The sequence below is a fragment of the Camelus bactrianus genome, chromosome 8, assembly GCF_048773025.1.
Source record: "Camelus bactrianus isolate YW-2024 breed Bactrian camel chromosome 8, ASM4877302v1, whole genome shotgun sequence".
In the NCBI taxonomy this organism is placed as follows: Eukaryota; Metazoa; Chordata; class Mammalia; order Artiodactyla; family Camelidae; genus Camelus; species Camelus bactrianus.
In genome coordinates this window covers 59,194,895-59,213,563 of record NC_133546.1, presented here as the reverse complement: position 1 = coordinate 59,213,563, position 18,669 = coordinate 59,194,895, and the positions used below count along the sequence as shown (strand labels likewise).

General features: G+C 42.9%; 1 protein-coding gene across 4 annotated transcripts in view; it reads right to left on the bottom strand.

Moving 5' to 3' along the window:
- BACH2 (BTB domain and CNC homolog 2) overlaps window positions 1-18,669 on the bottom strand; it is a 324,594-nt gene that overhangs the window by 245,043 nt on the left and 60,882 nt on the right. For 2 of the 4 annotated variants that reach the window (XM_074368614.1, XM_074368615.1), the window contains exon 1: window positions 11,499-11,695. The exons of the other annotated variants lie outside the window; for them this stretch is intronic. The gene's annotated coding sequence lies outside the window, so the exon portion shown is untranslated. Of the gene's footprint in view, window positions 1-11,498; window positions 11,696-18,669 lie in introns of those variants that run through there. 4 annotated transcript variants of the gene reach the window in all.

Here is an 18,669-nt window from a genome sequence, read left to right as displayed (position 1 = left end):
GTGGCTAGTGCAGGCCTTGGCTCCTAGCATGTGAGCAGCACTCACCGTGCCAGGCCTCACTGCCTCCCATGATGCACACAAGGAATAAAGGAGCAGACCAGCATTTGCTGGAGCCTCATGGTACCACTGCCAGGGCTTAACAGCCAGAACTCCCCACAGAGCTCCTTGGGAGGCAGTATTCCATCAGGAAATTGAGGAGGTCAGTTTTCCGTGGGCCAAATGAAGCACATGATCCAACAAGCCCTCAAATGGGAAATAAGGGTCCCTGTTTTCATCCATGCTGTTGGTTCTTTCGGTAGGTTTTCTGAGTCGTTTCAGTTACATTTCAGAATAAAACAGTCGCTGTTCAGTTCCAGGATTCTTAGTTTGTCAAATATTAAGGAGAAAATATAGAAAGAAAATATCTTCAAGCACTGAATTAGATCTGTAGCCTTTTCCTTTGAAAGATGTTTATGGGAGGATTTGAGAGGAGGACAAAACATTGTAAGGTGCCTTATAATCACCTTATTTCTGTATTAGTTTTTCAGGCTGCATCTAGGAAAAATTTATATATCTGAATCTTTCCACAAAGATGGGAATTAGAGATTTAAATGGAATTGCAGTGCTTCAAAAGTATATATTATCTTTTGTAAAAGGTTTTATTGAGAGCATCACGCATATGGTTAATGAGTGAACAGAGCTGTATATGTATGAATGAATTAATGTATGTGCTTAGGTATGTATGTATGTACATAGGTACATGTGTATTAGAGGGCTTAGTTCAAATGCAATGATGCTCCAATTTAATCTTAGCTGGTGCATTTAATAATTAAAAATTCATAATAAAAATTTAAAAAATACAATTTAAATTATAATAACAATATAGAAAATGTCCAACAGGAAAAGGAAGAAGTACTCAGAATCCCACTAGCCCGCCCCCATCTTTAGTCCTCAGCAGTCAGCCTTGGTCTGTGGGAGAAAAACACGAAGCACGTCTCCTAAGGGAATCCAGGGCACAGAAGTCCAAGGCTGTATTCTCCACATCAACATCTTTCACCGTTAAGAAAGTGATTCTACAATATACATTTCCAAAATGTAAACTCCTACTCCACACACATTACTATTCTGTGAACATAATATTATTAAATTCCTCCTATAAATCAGAAGATGGGGAAAGGAAATTGCAGATCACTCCCTGGCTATTTGAGACACACTGACTCCAAAGAAAATTCCACATTCAGTCATAGCAATATCGTATTTTAACAATGATGTACATACAACACACAGAGACCCTGGGATTCTGACTTGTAGCTTAAATACATCCAAACACCTTCATAGGTACGTGATGCCTGGGTAATCATTGTGTCAAAGCCAAGAAAATTCAGCATCTAATTCTAACCCATCCTAAAGGGACTGGAAGAAAATTATGCATATAACTTTTACTCTTTGACTTTCCAGAAGCAGATGCTAATGAATTTCTGGGTTTTAAAGCAGAACTCTAGGCATGTCGATTCCTTTTTAACACATGTATTTGATCTGTTTAAAAACTAGGGCCCAGCACTTAACTGGGAAGCTTGTCCGAATGCCTGGCAGAGACGCCAGATGTCACAATTCCATTCAAATGTACACAGTGGTATCAACACAGGAAAGGTGGGCACAAGAAGATAATAACAAACAGACAAGGATTCTTGAACATAATTTCCCCAAGGAAATTCCACCCAGCTCCTAGCATGCCGCCATCCCCACTCCCTCAGAACTGGGCTATCCCGTTTGCGCTAAACTAATTTTGCATCTTCTCCTGTGCCCTCCCACCCCAACCCCAAGTGCTCTTACATTATTTCCATGTATGTTGGTTCTACAACAAAGTCAGAATAAAAACTCTCCAAAGGAAATATTATCGTCACTCAGAAAGTTCTCAATAAACATTACAAATAAATTTTTTTTCCTCTTCTCTCGTTCATAGAGCCTAAGATGATATAAGACTCAGTGTAGGAGCTTACAAGTAACGTGGATAATCGCTGCAAATTGCCGTCAAGGTTTTTTCAAAAGAGAGAAAATCTTTTAATGTATAGGGTCATAAATCTTTCAAAAAATATTGTTAAGAATACCATACAGTGATGTAGTGCTCAAAACTGTGCAATGCACTTTTATCTTAATACTCTTATTTAGTACTGAGATCAATCAGATTGGTAGTTTTCTTAATTAGGAAACCAGATGCAGGGAGGAAAAAGAATACTTCTTAGTCATGCTGTAACAGGCAGCAGACCCTGGACTACAAGTGACTTCGTTTCAAGATACTACAGAGTTAAAATATGTTCAAAGACCACAAATAAAAAACCTCCCTCAATGAAACACACACAAACACTACCATTAACACAAAACACCTCAGCAAATGGGTGACGGAATTAGAAACTGAGTTAGATTGCTTCTGGACAGCAGTGGAAAAGACAGAGCTTCCTTCTTCTAGCAAGGTCTTCCAGTCTCCTTTGAAATAGACAGAACCTGATCGTTTTATAGCCAATTCAGAAGAAAAATCCATAGCTTAAAAAATGAGATGGTTGCTTGAGTATAAAGCCTTGAGGGCAAAGATACCAGAGTTCCCACTGTGGAATTAAGGGAGTTTTCTTTTTTATTCTATTTTCCAATGTATCTTTTTAATTGTTCAAGAAGCTGGATTCTTCTAATACTAAACAAAAGGAAAGTACAGATACCTTTCAGGGGTGGCTGGGGAAACCAGTGCCAGAAGCCAAAGTGTGACTTCCACTCAGTCTATCTGAACAGAGTTGGTTCAACAGGCAACAAAGCCCATGGTCAGCCTGAGGCTACTAAGAAGTTAATGAAATGCAATTCATCTTTCCAGGCACAGAAAGAAATGTGGGGAAGCAGAAGAGGGAGATGGTACGGGTAAGAAGAAGAGACTGAAGAGAGAATGAAAAGAAAAGGGGGTGGCTACCAAGAAAGGAGAAAAACTAAAGGGCAGGTGAGTAAACAGAGCCCTGGAGACGGGTTCAGTGATGTGGCTGAGTGCCCCTCACCAGCCAGTCCTCACTGCAGAAAAGACGAAGAGATTCAGGCTCCCGGTGACGTGTCCACATCCTATGGCTTCTCTAGGATTATATACGCTCGTGGCCTGGGTGGTAGCAAGTGGGAGCTGGAGTGAAGTTAAGAATGGGCCTACCATTTTCATCACTGTTTATTTACCATCAATCTCTACCTACCACAGAGGGAAGTCTGGATCACTGACAGTGTAGCATGAACCAACTTTATTCTCTCCTCCTTACTTTAAAGAGAAGCTTAAATGTGTCAAAGGGCTGGTGTGTGTGTGTGTGTGTGTGTGTGTGTGTGTGTGTATTGTGCTATATCTTGGCCTTTGAAAATGCAACGAATACTTATTACCAACATAGTAATCAATGGACTATGATAGGCTGGGATTTTCTCCCCGCTCCAACTCCCCCCCCCAACCCTCTTCCAGGACTCTCATTCTAGAAGCCTTTTGTAATATAACTCCAAGCTGGGTAGCTCAGGCACTCCTGTGGGAAACAGGCCAACGGGAGCCAGTAGGTCACTCCTCAGAGTTCAAGTTCCCGCCGGCTTTTAGATATAACGCACCGAGGTCAGACTGTGGAATGGCCTCGAGTCCCTCCCCTCCCACCACTGAATCTAGCAGCGAAGGGCTGGAGCGTGAGGACCCAAGAACTTGTAGGGAAGGAATAAGTGAAGTAATAAAAAGACGAACAGGTTTTGGAGAGAAAAGGAGAGAAGGCACAATGATGAAAGTCCAGAGGAAATTCTCTAGATCTAGGACTTAGGAACTTGGGAAATCAGATGAACAGATGAGAGAAATATCCCAAATATCCTCCACCACGGAGGGGTAATTTCCATGGATCGGAGTAATTCACATGTCTCTGAAGTAAAGTTCCAACAACCTTCGATTGGAATCCTTGTGCGTGACCAAAAAATGGAAGACTATTTATTATGGACAGTCCCCAGTTCCTCCCTTCCACAATAAGGGACATGGTGCTGGAATTAAAGGATTCAAAGTCAAGGCAGCAAAAAGACCTGTGTCCCCTACCCCAGCGCACACACACCTCCCAAGTGGCTGTGTCCCTCCTTTCTTCCTGAAGAAGAGGCAGCAGCACCAGAGCAATGCCCCCTGAGGAACTTCTTGGGGGTCCTCCTCCATCCTCAGAGCTAGAGCAGACACATGGCTCTGGTTCTTCAGGACTTCCGAGTCCTTGTCGCTCCCACCTTTAGGCAGCAAACATGCCACAACATGGTTCTGCTCCAAGAGATGTGACAATGTTGGCCATCCTGCCTCACTCCCCTGTGTGCCCTGCCTTCACAGCATGCCACAGACAACATACAATCCAAGCCAGAAGGATGAGAGCATCTTGCCACCAAGCATCATCAGAAGCCTTCTTCCCCAAGGATAGGCCAGGCAAGTTGAAAATTAATACTCTGAAATATCAACTAGCATATGAACTATGGTTCAACAGGAAACTGTGCTAAGGAAGAGGAAATGAGAGGATTATAAAGGGAGAGACACTGCTGGTAACACACAAAAATTGTCTTGAGAGCCAGATGGGGGTGAGTAGAGGGTCAGTGGTCCAGGGCCAAGTGGTGGAGGGTCCACTGCTTTTGGATGACTACTTCAGGCACACATGCTGGGGGTTTCCCACACTTACTCAAATCCTAAGTCAGCATACCTAAGATTCAGGGGCTATCACTTTAATAAAAGATCAATTTCAGTGATTTAGCAATATCTTAATTAAAGGCACAATATACAAGAGCTCCCAAGAAGGTAACTGGCTCAGCTTACTTCTCTTGCTTGGGTTACTATTTAAACCAGGGGACATAAATTCAGATGCCTTCAGGGTCAAGATAGAATGAGATGAAGGAATAGTCGGGTCAGAAAAAATGATGAGGAGGAGGTAGCCCAGAGGGCCTGCCACTCAAGTGTAGCACCAGGAAGGTAGGAACAAAGCACGTGTTCCCAGAGCTTCTGATATTCAAGAAAGCCAAAAATATTGACAGATTATGTAAAATCATGTGCTTTTTCAATGTTGGCAATTTATATCAATATTTTGGACATCCCACTGGGTTGGATTTGGTCAGCCAGTCTGTATCTATTATTGTCCACTTTTCATGTCATTCAGGGATTTTTTGTTCCTTTAAATCTCAGAGCTAGCAGCTCCCAACCAGTCTCCTGGTCCCTCTGGGGCTGTACTGCTGTGGCTTCTCTGGGCACAGCAAGCCCTGTGGGAAGGGTGGGCAAAGCAGGGCTCTGAAGCCGCATCAGTCAGTCTTACGTCAGCTCTTCCTCTTGGCACTAAACCTTCTCTGAGCCTCTATTCCTTCATCCATAAAATCTGGGGAAATTCTTTATACCTCCTAAGATTGTTCTGAGGACTAAAAGGAGTAACATGAAGAACGCACTGGATGCATGGTGTTAAAAAAAAAAATGAGGCTCTTCCCTTCTGCCTATTTCCCATTACCATTTGGCACCACCTCATTCTGCTCGTAATTGTACGTAGATGTTTACCCCTCAACTACCCTACTGGATTATAAGTATTTCAAGGGAATAGATCTTGCTGTTTTATGTCCAAATAGCCAGCACCTATCCCACTGCCTTACACATAGTTGGCACTCAGTACATGCAAAATTTAATTATAATGTTGTTATAGTCTGAATGTTTGTGTCCCTCCCCTCCAGATTCGTATGTTGCCTAATCCCCAATGTGATGATACTTGCAGGCAGAGCCTCTGAAAGCTAATTAGTTTTAGATGAGGTCATGAGGGTGAAGCCCCTATTATGGGATTAGTGCCCTTATAAGAAGAGATACCTTGGAGAGAATGCATACCACGTGTGCATGCATTCTCTCTCTCTTCCTTTCTCCTCACCAGGTGAGGATACAGCACGAAGTCAGCTCTCTGCAAGGGAGCCCTTTGATTAGGAATCAAATGGGCTGGCACCTTGATCCTGGACTTACCAGCCTCCAGAACTGTGAGAAAGAAATTGCTGTGCAAGCATCCCAGTCTGTGTATTCTCTAACAGGGGCCTAAGCTGTTGGTGGCAAACATTTAGGAAGATCTTCCTTAAATCTGGCACCAACTGAGCCTTATTTCCTCTCATTCTATCCTTTTATAATGTTTTCATGTCAATATCTATATCTACTCCTCGTTTGGCCGGAACATTTTGAGACTAAATGAAAGAATAGGTTCAAATTAAGAATAAAATACTGGAGAATGTTCTCTTGAGAAGTATGGCGTCACTGTTAGGTTGACAGGGTCCTGTTTAGATACTCTTTGCATGCCTCAGGAGAAAAAAACTAAACATGAGATTTCATCACCCTATTCATAAAGAATCATGCCTTAATTTTAGCATCCTCATGTTTGCCAACAGTGCATATCACTGCCCGGAATGTACTTGGTGGCTGGCCAGAGTTCTAGGCAATCCCCAGTCCGTTTGTCCACTTTGGACTGAGAAGGCTGACTTGTATTCATAGAGGACAAAGGTTTACTGACCGTGACTGACTTACCCAGGTTGCTTTGATTTTATGCTGAAAGAATCCCAGAGACCTTCAAACAATCTCAGCTTCCCTCTCCCTTGGGGGTTTGCTGAACAATTCAGGCAAACACATTTCCTGTGATTTGGTGAGAAGCTAAAATAATTCAACAGAAAGCCTGTCAGTGGGGGACTTCAGGATGACCCATTGAAAAGGAAGCAAAGACAAGGGAAATCACTACAAAGGTATCTCTCTACAGAAGCTCAAGGGGACCAGTGGTCTCTCCCATGAAAGGTTTCTAATCAAGGAATTTAAACATTCTCAGGAATACCCTGAGGATAAGTCGTAGTGAGAGGCGATCGCCTCATTGGGGGCGAGTACTTAAAACTGAAACTCATCTGCTTAGTAAGCCAGACTGGGTGTGATGCCTTGTTCCTCTGGGAATAAACATTCATTAATCCTTAGAAGAAAGCTCAGCGTGGCATGATGGGCCCCAGTTCAAAGGAATGTCAGGACTCACCGTCAACCTCTGCTTTTCTGAGGCTCAAGTTCTGTCCTTTCCAACACCAGCTTCTCCTGCTCTTTGTGCACCTTGCCCTCACGCTTCCTTCTACCAGGGTCCTGGGCCTTTCAACACTCTTGAATCAGTTTCATATCTATGTCAAAATAACTGAAGTCCCCACATGGGCAACTAGCGGGTCAAGGGGCCCCACAACTATTCAAACACTGGATTCCTACCTCCCCACCCCCGTGGCCCAAACACTCACGCTCCAAGCCCCACACAGACTCGGGGAATTCTTCTTGCTGTTTCTGGCCAACAATTCTTGTGTGAGTGTAAACACAACAGCCCCTGGAACCGAGAGCCTACAGCCAGGTCTGTAGCATCAATGTCTTCTGACACCTGGGAATTTCCCTTTCCTGTCTTCAAGTTCACTCTGCACTTATTATTTTCTATTTTATCCAACATACCTTAGGATTTGGGGGAAGTGGGTGGAGTGGGGTCGGGGGCCAGGCTGCATCAGCTTCATATACTAATTCCGCCAGAAATTCTTGTTTGGGGTCCCTAAACTCAACTCTGCCATATTCAGTGGTCCCCTCTATGGCCATGTGGCTGTAGTTCAGGCTAGAGCCAGAAACAGGTTCTTTGTAGCGTATGCTCTATTGTTGTGACTCACAGCCTAACTCTTCCTCATAGCACAGTGACGCCAAGGAGGAAGAGCTTAAGGGTTAGGCAGGGCATTGAGAAAAGTGTCCTCGGCCAGCATCGGCGGGCAAGCTGTTACCCCAAGGAAGCAGTCTCCTCCCTGCACTCTGCACACACCACGAAGTCTGTCCTGGGTTCAGAGTAAAGGAACGTGCCTTACGTTCACTTGTCAATGATTTAGAACTGGATAACCACATGCTGATGCTTTGGTAGCAGGAGAGAGGCAAAGAGGGCAGGGAATGAACCCAGGACACAACCACCTCCCATATCACAACCATGGTCTGGAGAGTGGCTGTGTTCTCCAACAGCAGCCAAGAGAACAGCCACAGAAAACAGCTCCAGCCGCCAACCTGGAGGCCTCGTCCCTGGGGTTTCCTCTGATCTCATTACAGCAGTCGACACTCGTCCTCACAAAACAAACAGAGGAAATTTATGCCTGCCTTAGCCTGCGGAGAGCTCCACATTCCTTGCTTAACGAGAGTTCCAGCTTCAGAGACCACAGCCACTGGGATAGAGAGGATGTCTGCTTTGCTCCAAAGCAAGAACTGTGGTCCTGCCTCTCTCCCTCTTTCTTGGGCTGGAGAGGAAGGCAGCGAGCCTGGAGAGAGCCCCTGAACTTGCGGCCTGGGGCTCTGCTCCGGCCCCTGACGAGTAGTTCCCTTTCTTCTTCTGTCAACACCCTCAAGCTCAGTCAGTGGGGCCATTTACTCCTGAACAGCTCTGGGAAAGTGCAGCCTTGAAGGGTTCCACCTGCCAAGGCCAGAATTCCGAGAGAGGCTGTTCTGTGTAACAAAACTCTAGGGCGTCTGGTGGGAAAATGTTTTCCCTAAAATACCCTTGCCTGAGCCTTGGAAAACTTTACCTAACTTGGGGTTCTCACTTTTAGAATAAATGGTGGGAGGGAAAATGTGACTTTATATCCTTTAATTCCCTCTCAGATGTAACTGAGTGCCTAGTTCAGGAGGGAGAGGGTGAACTTCCAAACCAAAATAGGGACAGAGCAGTGGTTCTGAGCCAGAGTGATTTTGCCCCCCCCCCCAGGGGACACCTTCAATGCATGGAGACATTCTTGGTCATCAGGACAGGGGGGAGGATGCTACTGGTATCTAGTGGGTCGAGGCCAGGGATGCTGCAGGATGCTGCTACCTACCAGGCACAAAACAGCCCCCATGGTGAGAGTTACCTGCTCTAAAATGCCAACAGTGCTGAGACTGAGAAATCCTGATGCAGAGGGAACACATAAGGATGTCAGTAGGTTTTAAAATAATGACAACTCTTAATCACATTACAGTAATGTTGATATCTCACAGTCAAAATGTGCCCAATTAACCACCACAAAAATTTACCAGTTCTCTCTTCAAGTAAAATAAATGAAAATGGCTTTGTAACTATGCAGAGTCAGATCATGAGAGAAAAAAGTGGAGTAATTTCAATTTTAGATGATGCTACACGTGCTGTGTTTATTCCAGGTAAAGGTGTGATCTGCGTGCTCACCATCCTAATTCAGTGGTGAGTACAAATAGAAGGAATTCACAAGCTCAGTTCCATGATTACTAAAACCATACATGTAACTTGAGTAGATCTAGGTCTGGAAAAAATGGCAAAATATTTCAACTTTCTACATACCAACAAAATATGAGGAACCACGGTGATGTTGACTTACATTTTGGAGGTTTTTTAAAAAAATTGCTGCATAGTGGGGCACTAAATAAATGCAGAGTTGCAGAAAGGGACCATAATGAAAACAATCACGGTCCCTCTTTTGAAATTTTCCCATTTCTAATTTTCTGCACCTGTTTCAAAATACTCCCTTTCCTCTACATAGCAGACTTTCAGCACATCCGGTGTAACAGTGTACACTGCACGATAACCCAGTCGTCATTCTCTCATGAACTCTTTTTATTCCAGAAAAAGAAGGAAAAATCCCCATCCAAGCACAGCTAATGCATGTAAGCAAATCCAAAGAAGAAGAAGAAAGAGAATTTCATGAATGAGCAGGGGACAATTTTTTAATGGAATGTTTTAAAGGCTTGTGGTCTAAACAGTAAACAAAACTGATTTGCTCAATGTTAATACTGTTTATCATGATGTAAGAGTTGGGCTTTAAAAAAAATGTTCCAGAAGCTAGGGGAAAATGAATACGGTGGTAGGGGAAAATGATACCTTCCTTGGCATTTCAGAATCATTGCTCAATGCCTCTTGAGCGAGGAAGCATCGTAATGACTTTATTTTACCTACCGCAATTATGGTGCACCGCGAAGTCATTCTCCACCATTGCCCACTTTCCTCCCTCCACTCCAGCCCTGCTCAATCATCTCTGGAAACCATTAACTGAGAGTCCTGTTCCAATTTTCCTCTCCTCCCTCCTCGGCTGCCTCAGTCATGCTGGAGTCAACAAAGCCAACTTGTATTACATCACAGAGCAAACTCATTTTCTGTAAACCCTCTCGTTGGTAGTTTACCGCTACTGGAACCCAACGTTGTCAACAGTGTGGTCTTTGTTTGGTGGGTGTTGCTTGAAAAAAAATAAAAATAAACTAAAAAAAAAGGAAGACGTTTTCCCCACACCCCTTTCCTCGTTTAAATACAGGCCAGTGGTTGGAGGCGCCTGGGCAGCCTGGCTCCACCCCGCTGTGTAAACTAGACATTACCTTATACACAAATGAATCTACACATTCCTCAGTCTCGCTGCCTCGCTGCACATTCCTCTGCTCCTAGCATCACACCCTTCCCTGCCTTCCCCTCCTCTTTCCTCTGCCCCCACCCTCCTTTTTTTTTTTTTTTTCAATTTCCACTGCCTCACTGTGTTTTTGTGTAAATGATCTCACATGACTCAACAAATCCATCTGCCTGAAGCAGGCCAAGTCTGGAGCCCTCCCAGGAGGGAGGAGAAGAATTGCTTTGTGGAAAGGACCTGGAGCGCTGCCCTTCCTCTGGCTCGAATTACCCGCCTGTCAGGCCTGACGGATTTGGCTAAAAATAAAAGGAAGCGGGCCGTGAAAAGCAGATGAATGGGCTCAGCAGTTCCTTAGATAACACAGGCCTGCTGTTGCCCTGAGCTCCCCCAACAGAAACTTCAAATGTGGGGATTGGGAGGGCAAGGATGGGGTGTCCAGGTGAAAGTAGGGGGACAAGGTCTGGGTCGTAGACTTCTGCCTGAGGGAATTGTGTGTGTGTGTGTGTGTGTGTGTGTGTGTGTGAGAGAGAGAGAGAGAGAGAGAGAGAGAGAAAGAAAGAGGCACACACATACACAATCACATAAAAGGGTCCTCAGTAAAACAGCAGAGTTCAGTGGAGTGAAGGCGTGGCTCATTAAAAAAAAGAAGAAAAGAAAAAAAATGTTGTTTCCACTACAAAATTACCGTGCTCCCTACCTCCCAACACCAGACATTTTAAGCCTCCCTATGATGTCACTTCTGCATCCCGGGCCAGCAAAGAGCTCAAAGTCTTTCTTGTGAGTGGATGCCCAGCGCCCGCCCGCAGTGGGTATTAAGCACTTAGGTTGGCAATGTAATGACACACTGTAACAATCTGTAATATGAAGCAGTCAGCAAAGCCCTGGCTCGGAGAGCTGTTTCTCCCGACCATTAACCATATGTTTGGCTCCTCAGTGAGCCCAGAGCTGTTCCAGCTCACCATCTGGTTTCTATCCACACAAGCAACTGCAAAATACAGACCATCTCCCTCTGGAGTTGTGTGTTTCTTTTTCTCTCTTTTCCGTTCTGCCCTTCCCCTTTCCGCTTCCCGACTCCTTAGGTTCCCTCAGCTAAAGAATTCTCTGCCATTCATTACGTGCAAAGAAAACTTTACCTGACGTGGCAGCGGCAGAGCCATTAAGAACGCACAGCTGTATTGTAAACACGCCAGCGGGCCGGTCACCATCCGCATCCGTCCCACGTGGTCTCTGCCCCCTTCCTCATCTCCTATGGAGTGCTGACACTTGATCCAGGAGGTTAAAAATAGGGACATTCTTGACAGATCCAGGGGTGGTTGTGGTGTCCGTCACACTCACTCCATATTCTGGGAGTGGGGCTTTAAAACACACACACACACACACACACACACACACACACACACACACACACGCCCCTAAGTTTGCCTCTGCATTCAATCCGCATGACATCAGCCTCACACAGATGACATACTGGCTGCAAATACCCAAGTCAACTAAAGGATCCTATTCCTTTTTCTGCCCTAAAGGATTCAATCCCAAGTGTGTATTTTCCTTTCTTCTTTTCCTACAGAGCCCAAGCTGAAAGAGCCGACGCTTCAGAAGAATAAGAGCACACAGCCATTGTCACCAAACTGATGATCTGCAAAACTTACGCTTATTTACGTCGGCATTTAAATAGCATACAGTAGTGACATGGGACAGGCTGGTGGAATTCATACACTTTCCCTACAATGTCTCCCAAGTATTTATCCCAGGTTTTCTCCTTTACACAATTTCAGGCACTTCATAATTTTTAAAAAAATTTAAGAAGAGACATTTGATAACCAGAAATTAGATCATTTCCCCCCTCTTCCCACAAGAGCTATATGCGTATTACCAGCCCATTTTACTGAATTAGGAAATTAAATTCTTTCCCACACCTTAAAAAAAGAATCTGGTTTCCCACCAAGAACAAAAGGAAGAATATCATTAAAAAGTAATTAAGCAGAATGTCCAATTTTATCAACATGGCAGAGCTAGGGAGGTTCCGTCAGGGGAGGGCTGTTTATCCAGGCTAACAAGGATGCCGGGAGGTCACCACCTGAGCAGATCTCTTACACCCACTGCCCTTGTCAGCCCTGAAACATGTCTCTTGTAACTATTTCTACCAACAAGGGACATTAAAATTCTGCTGCATGTAGGTTTTAGAGAATGACAAAAAAAAAGGAACTTTCAATTTCAGAAGACTTAAGAAATTGTCCACAGAAGATGGGTTCAATTAAATGCCGTTTTTTTTGATCCCCAAATCACAGTACAAACTTAAGATCTCTTAACTTCACTCACAGTATCATTAATAAAAAAAAAAGAAAAATGAACACTTCACAACTTCAACATTGTCACAGTCTGCCTGGCTCTTTAAGCACTGCAGAGTCCAACTGTTACAAGGTCCTTATGCTTTTCTTAAATACTGGTGCCCCCCCAGCCCAAGTATGCCAGGATCCCTGCAGGTCGGCCTGGCATCAGAATTTTTGAAAGCTTCCCAGCTGTAGCTATTAGGCAGTTAGAGTTGAGAATTCTTACTCTATGTGAACTTGTGTGATACTAGACACCACCATATCAAAACTAAAAAGAAACCTCTGGAATGGAAACGTAAATGAAATTTAGGATTAGGACAGTGGCTTTCCAATCTGTTTAGAGGTGAAATCTTCAAGCAAGCAAAATCTTATGTGAAATCCTGTAAACAAAGTAGTAAAAGTAATAAATTGTATGCCATTTTATACTCTTAGTCTGTACAATATCCATGGATTTTGTAAATTCAAATGTATAATTTTTTAATTGCTATAAGTCAACTAATGAGAACAAAGAGGCCATTTTATTGAGCACAAAAATCTGAAATTGGGGTTATGTATTAGAGGTCCAGGGCTGTCCACCTCAGCATCCCATTTTTTGCATGGCCAATAGTTCAGATGATCAAGGCTGGATGCAGGTAGAAAACAGCAGTGTGTGCTGTAGGATGAAATTAATTCATACATTAATTTAATAAATGTCAATTACATGTCTAATACACACCAGGTACTGCCCTCAGGGGTCATCATAGGAATAAATTGCAGCCTTTTCCCTTGAGAAGCCTAGTTAAGAAGACACCTAATGGCAGCATGGCAAGGCCAGCACAATATCAGAGGTACCACAAGCCTGCCATGGGGAGAAGAGGCTAATTCTGTCTGGGGAAATGGGGCAAAACTTCACCAGCATGGGACAATTAAGTCAGGTCCTAAAATCTGAGCAGGCATTTTATAGCTAACAAAGAAAGGGAAAGACAGCTCAGGATGAAGGAACAGAGGAAAAAAAAAACAAACCATAAGTATAAATAGGCTTGGTGAGTTCTGGGGTTATGAGAAATTCTGAGGAAGGCAGGAAGGTCTGGAATATGGGGCTGAAGAGGAAACTGAGGTCAAGTTATAAGATACTTAAATGCCATGATACAGCTTAGACCAGCACTGATCAGCAGAAATCTTATGGGAACCAGACACACAATTTCAAATTTTTTAGTAGCCACATTAAAAAAAAGTAAAAAGAAACAGAAGGAATTAATTTCAATGATATGTTACTTAACCCAAAATATTATCATTTTGACACGTAAACAATACACAAATTATTAATGAGATGTTTTATATTTTCCATACTAATCTTTTTAGAACAGGGTGTGGGTTTTATGCCTATAACATATCTCAGTTTGGATTGGCCACATTTTAAGAGCTCAAGAGCCCTGTGTGGCCAGTAGACACTGTCCTGGACAGCTTGGGTTTACATCTGGCCCTGCAGGCAGTCTCAGCCAAAGTACTTGCTGGGACTTGTGCTAGTAGGAGACAAGTGCAGCAAGGATGTGCAGAAGCAGAGGGAGGGCTGGGTCCAGGAGAGGCTGCTTCCAGGGTCCAGGAAAAGGAAGAAGAGAAAGATGAGGCTTCAGAACCAGGACAGTAGACCTGGCCTGGCCATGGGATGGCATGGAAGGGTCGGAGTCAAAAGATATTTCTAGAAAGAATTCAGAAAACTTTAAATAACTGTACACGAGAGATGAAGAAGGAACCATGGAACCATCCAACATGTTTTTCATGTTAAAACTTGTGCTTAGTGTGAAAAGTTACTGATTGTGCATTTAATACAAGGCTGTACTGCTCCTTCCAAGCCCACCTCCCTCTGTGGTGGAATCCAATGCCGTTTAATAAACAGATGCAGGGGATCCACCATGTGCCAGGCAACACCAGGCACTGGCATGAATGAGACACCAGTCTTCCTTCCAAGGGGCTCAACAGAGTGCAAGAGACAGAATTACAAATGACCACAAAGCGTTAAGTGTATTAACAGAACGATATGAAAGAAGGTCCGGTAAATGTTCCATAAAATACAACGTAACTATTTCCTATGAAATATTCAGTGGCACTTTTGAGATAGCGGGGTGTGGGGGGGGCGCTTTCAGATTGTAGTTGTCTTACGAACTGACTTTTAAAACTGATGTAGCACACAGTGTACTTTCGTGTTTGTATCTGGTTGTCTCGTGTTAAGAAAATCCTGATATTCACAGATCACTAAAGGTATGACTTGCTCAACTCTAAGACCAAACAGATTCAGACACATTTTCAGATGACTCGCTTGCTATCTGCTACTCTTACTACTTATGATCTGAAACTCAGAAACTGAACTGACAAGAATAACACTGTATCCTTTGCTACTGGAACTCACTCTGGGAAATTCTGTACCCAAATTTTGGAAATGTGTGGATTGGCACAGCAAGGAATAGTTATATTGGAAATGACAACAGTTCTTTAGCAATTCACTTTGTAATCTCATGATATGCCTCAAACTCCCCTAAAAGCTTGAAAAAATGCAATCGTTAAGATTTTTTATTTCAAATTATAATCACTAGTGATAATCTGACAATTAATTGATTTAATAATTTAGTCAAGAAGCATCCAATACATAGAGTGGGGATACAGGACCCTAAAACCGAATATATATCACTAAGTGATGGGTGCTGTGTTCACTTACTGTACAACTGGCCATTAACACACACAGAAGCCTACACCCAACAGAGGCTCCCTAGCCCTGCCTAGCATGTAACTGAGCATGCAGAACACATGTCACAGGAGGAATTTGCCTGTTCAACTTATGATCAGGCTGGAATCGGAAGAATACTGGTACAGACTTCCTTACCAACAACTCATAACAAGTTCAAATACATATATAATCCAAAACAGCAGAAAACACTTAATTTCAAGGTTAATTTGACAGTCCAATTCAATGGGTCAGTTGTCCCAATGTGTTCAAATTTGGTATGGAACATGTTTAAATGTGCATGTTTTTAAACAATGGTTGTTTAAAAATGTTCAAAATTTATAAAAAAATAAAATGCAAATTAAACGTTTGCACAGTCCCTCAAGTATCTCCAGGGAACTTCTGTAGACCAGAGTTTGAAGACTACTGGTGCAGAGCCTTTGAGATCCAAATGTAAATCTAAGAGCAATACTCTGGTGTCCCTTCTACTTAGGATCCTCAAGTCATTCCCAAACTTTAACCAAAGACAGATATCATCCCCCATCATTCTAAAACCAGTGAAGCTGAGAAACAAAACTGCAGAAAACGTTTGAAGATTCACTAGTGATTTAGAATTAAAGAGGCCAGGACCTAAATCTGAGACACATGGTGTTCATTCACTAATTCATGCAACAATATTTACTGACACCTACTATGTGTCAGGCACTGTTCTGAGACTTGGGCTATATCAGTGAAGAAAATAGACAAAATCCTCTACCTCTGTGGAATCTAGAGTCTAGTAGGGGGACGCAGACAATAAACATAAATCAGAAACATAACAAAATAAAGTTATTTTTGTTATAAGGCAATAGGTGCAATGGAAAAGTATTGACTGGGGTCAGAAGAATTGGAAATCAGGTGGAAGAGGAAGGCTGCCATTTTAAATAGGATGGTTGTGGGGAGGGTATATCTTAGAGGTAGAGTGTATGCTTAGCATGCACAAGGTCCTCGGTTCGATCCCCTGTATCTCCATTAAATTAAAATAAATAAGACAAACGAACTTATTTATAAAACAGAAACAGACATAGAAAGCAAACTTATGGTTACCAGGAAGGAAGGGGTTGGGAAGGGATAAACTGGGAGTTCGAGATTTGCAGTTATTGGTATATGTAAAATAGATAAACAAGTTTATACTGTATAGCACAGGGAACTATATTCGATATCTTGTAGTAGCTTACAGTGAAAAAGAATATGAAAATCAATATATGTATATTCATGTTTGACTGAAGCATTGTGCTGTACACCAGAAACTGACACACTGCAAACTGACTATAGTTCAATTTAAAAAAAGTAAAATAAATAAGTAAGTAAACTCAATCACCCTCCCCCAAAACAAACAAAATAAAAGTAAATAAATAAATAGAATGGTCAGGGTGGGTGAAAAGGAGAAAGTGGAACAAGAGCTCACATAAACCCTGGGCAGGCCATCAGAAGTGTGAGTGTGTGTGTGTGTGCGTGTGCGCGCGCACGCGTGTGTGTTCCAAGAACAAAAGTTTGCCTTCACGTGAAGATGACGTGAAGTTTGGATAAGGCCTTCATCCATTTGATTTTCCATTAAGAAACTTATCCCTTAGCCTCATGCACTGTCCCAATTTCTCTCAACCAGGGCAGATTCTGGTTTGCGACAAATATTTTTAAAGTACAGCACCTTCTATGAAGTAAAAGGCACCCTAGTAACTCCTGATAAGCAGAAAGTGTTTGGCACCGTCAGGAATACACCCTGCACATTCCTCCGTCTGCATGTTCCTCAGACACGTCCCACCCACACTCAGACCCTGGCCAGCCAGATCAGCAAATGTGCCCAGCTCACGCTCCTGTAAAACAATGGGGTCTTTCAGGCCTTACAATCTTGTGAAGAAACAGGCTGAAACGTCATGGGAAAAATTAGGAAATATCGGAGGAAAACAGCACACAAAACAAGGGGTGGAACCACTCGCTCACGTGTTTTAATTCCCGAACAAAGAGAAACAACCGTGACAGCCCCCTGCTTGCGCTGACCCTTCATGTCAAAGGAGAGGCGTCCTAACTCCTTTTCTCTTCCTGGGGATTACAGCGGCGAGACGAGACGTCGACAAGACATCAGGATGAGAAAATTTTCAACCTCAAGAAGCAGAGTTAATTTCAAAAGCTTTACTCTCCAGAAAAGCATAATGACCAACCCAAACTTCCAGCCTTGTTCAGTGATCCACAGCACCAATGCAATTACAGACCAACTGGGCTTCAACCACCACACAACGGAAAACAGACTCCTTCTACCATACCATATTTTTTCAGCTCTTCCAAAGTCTTCCTGTTCTGAAATCTCATACAACACCTCAGCATCCTTCCTCACCATCTGACGCACCCAGTTTATACCTTTCCCACCAGCCTAGCTACACCTCATTCCCCATCCCCCCACTTTTGCCAAAAGTTGCTCCACTTGCAAATTACCTGCCTCCTTTTATCCACCAAACATTTCTGTCATCTTAAAAAAAAAAATCTCAATTTAAGACCCAGTACCTACTGCAAAATGAATTTCCAGATTAATCAAGTACATTTGCAGACTTGTCAACACATTCACCCTTCTCTTTTAATACGTCTTTATAATCCAACTGTATTTTCTAGTAGATAAGTTAATCCAACTTTCCTAAACTGAGAAAATCTGAGTCAATTCTTCCTTACATGATCTCCAATTTGCACCATATTTCTATCTGTAAGATTTCATCAACTGTTAAGCACAGCAGCCATTTCAGCTGTCTCCCATTAGTGAATCCGATGGTCAACTGTTTTGGGAAAGGACCCAGAAGTGGTTTATTATTCTAGAGCATTATGTGGAAAAGGTGTTTATCTTACTCTTGGAAGAAAAAAGCAATGTGTATTGAAATCGTAAAAATGTTTTAAACTGTTTAAAACAGTTTCAAAAGAAATACATCTCATAGTGAAAATCAGGAGTCCAAAGAGGCTGAGAACCTTACAAAGAGATCTCACAGGCATGTCACCAGTATTTCTCCAAGAGCCTAAGCATGAGAACAACTTTTGGGGAGAAACTGTCACTCGACAGCAATGTAGAATTTTGAGTCAGGTAGTGAACTGAGCAGAATTAAATGCAAATTAATCATGCTGGCTAAAAGGCAACAGAGGGCAGAGGTGAGACACCGTCAGAGGTAAAAAGTGAGATCAGGCCACAGAGATGCTTCCATAGTCAACATGCTTGTGAAGTTACAGACCAAGTTCTCAAACCACTGGTTCAAACTCTGC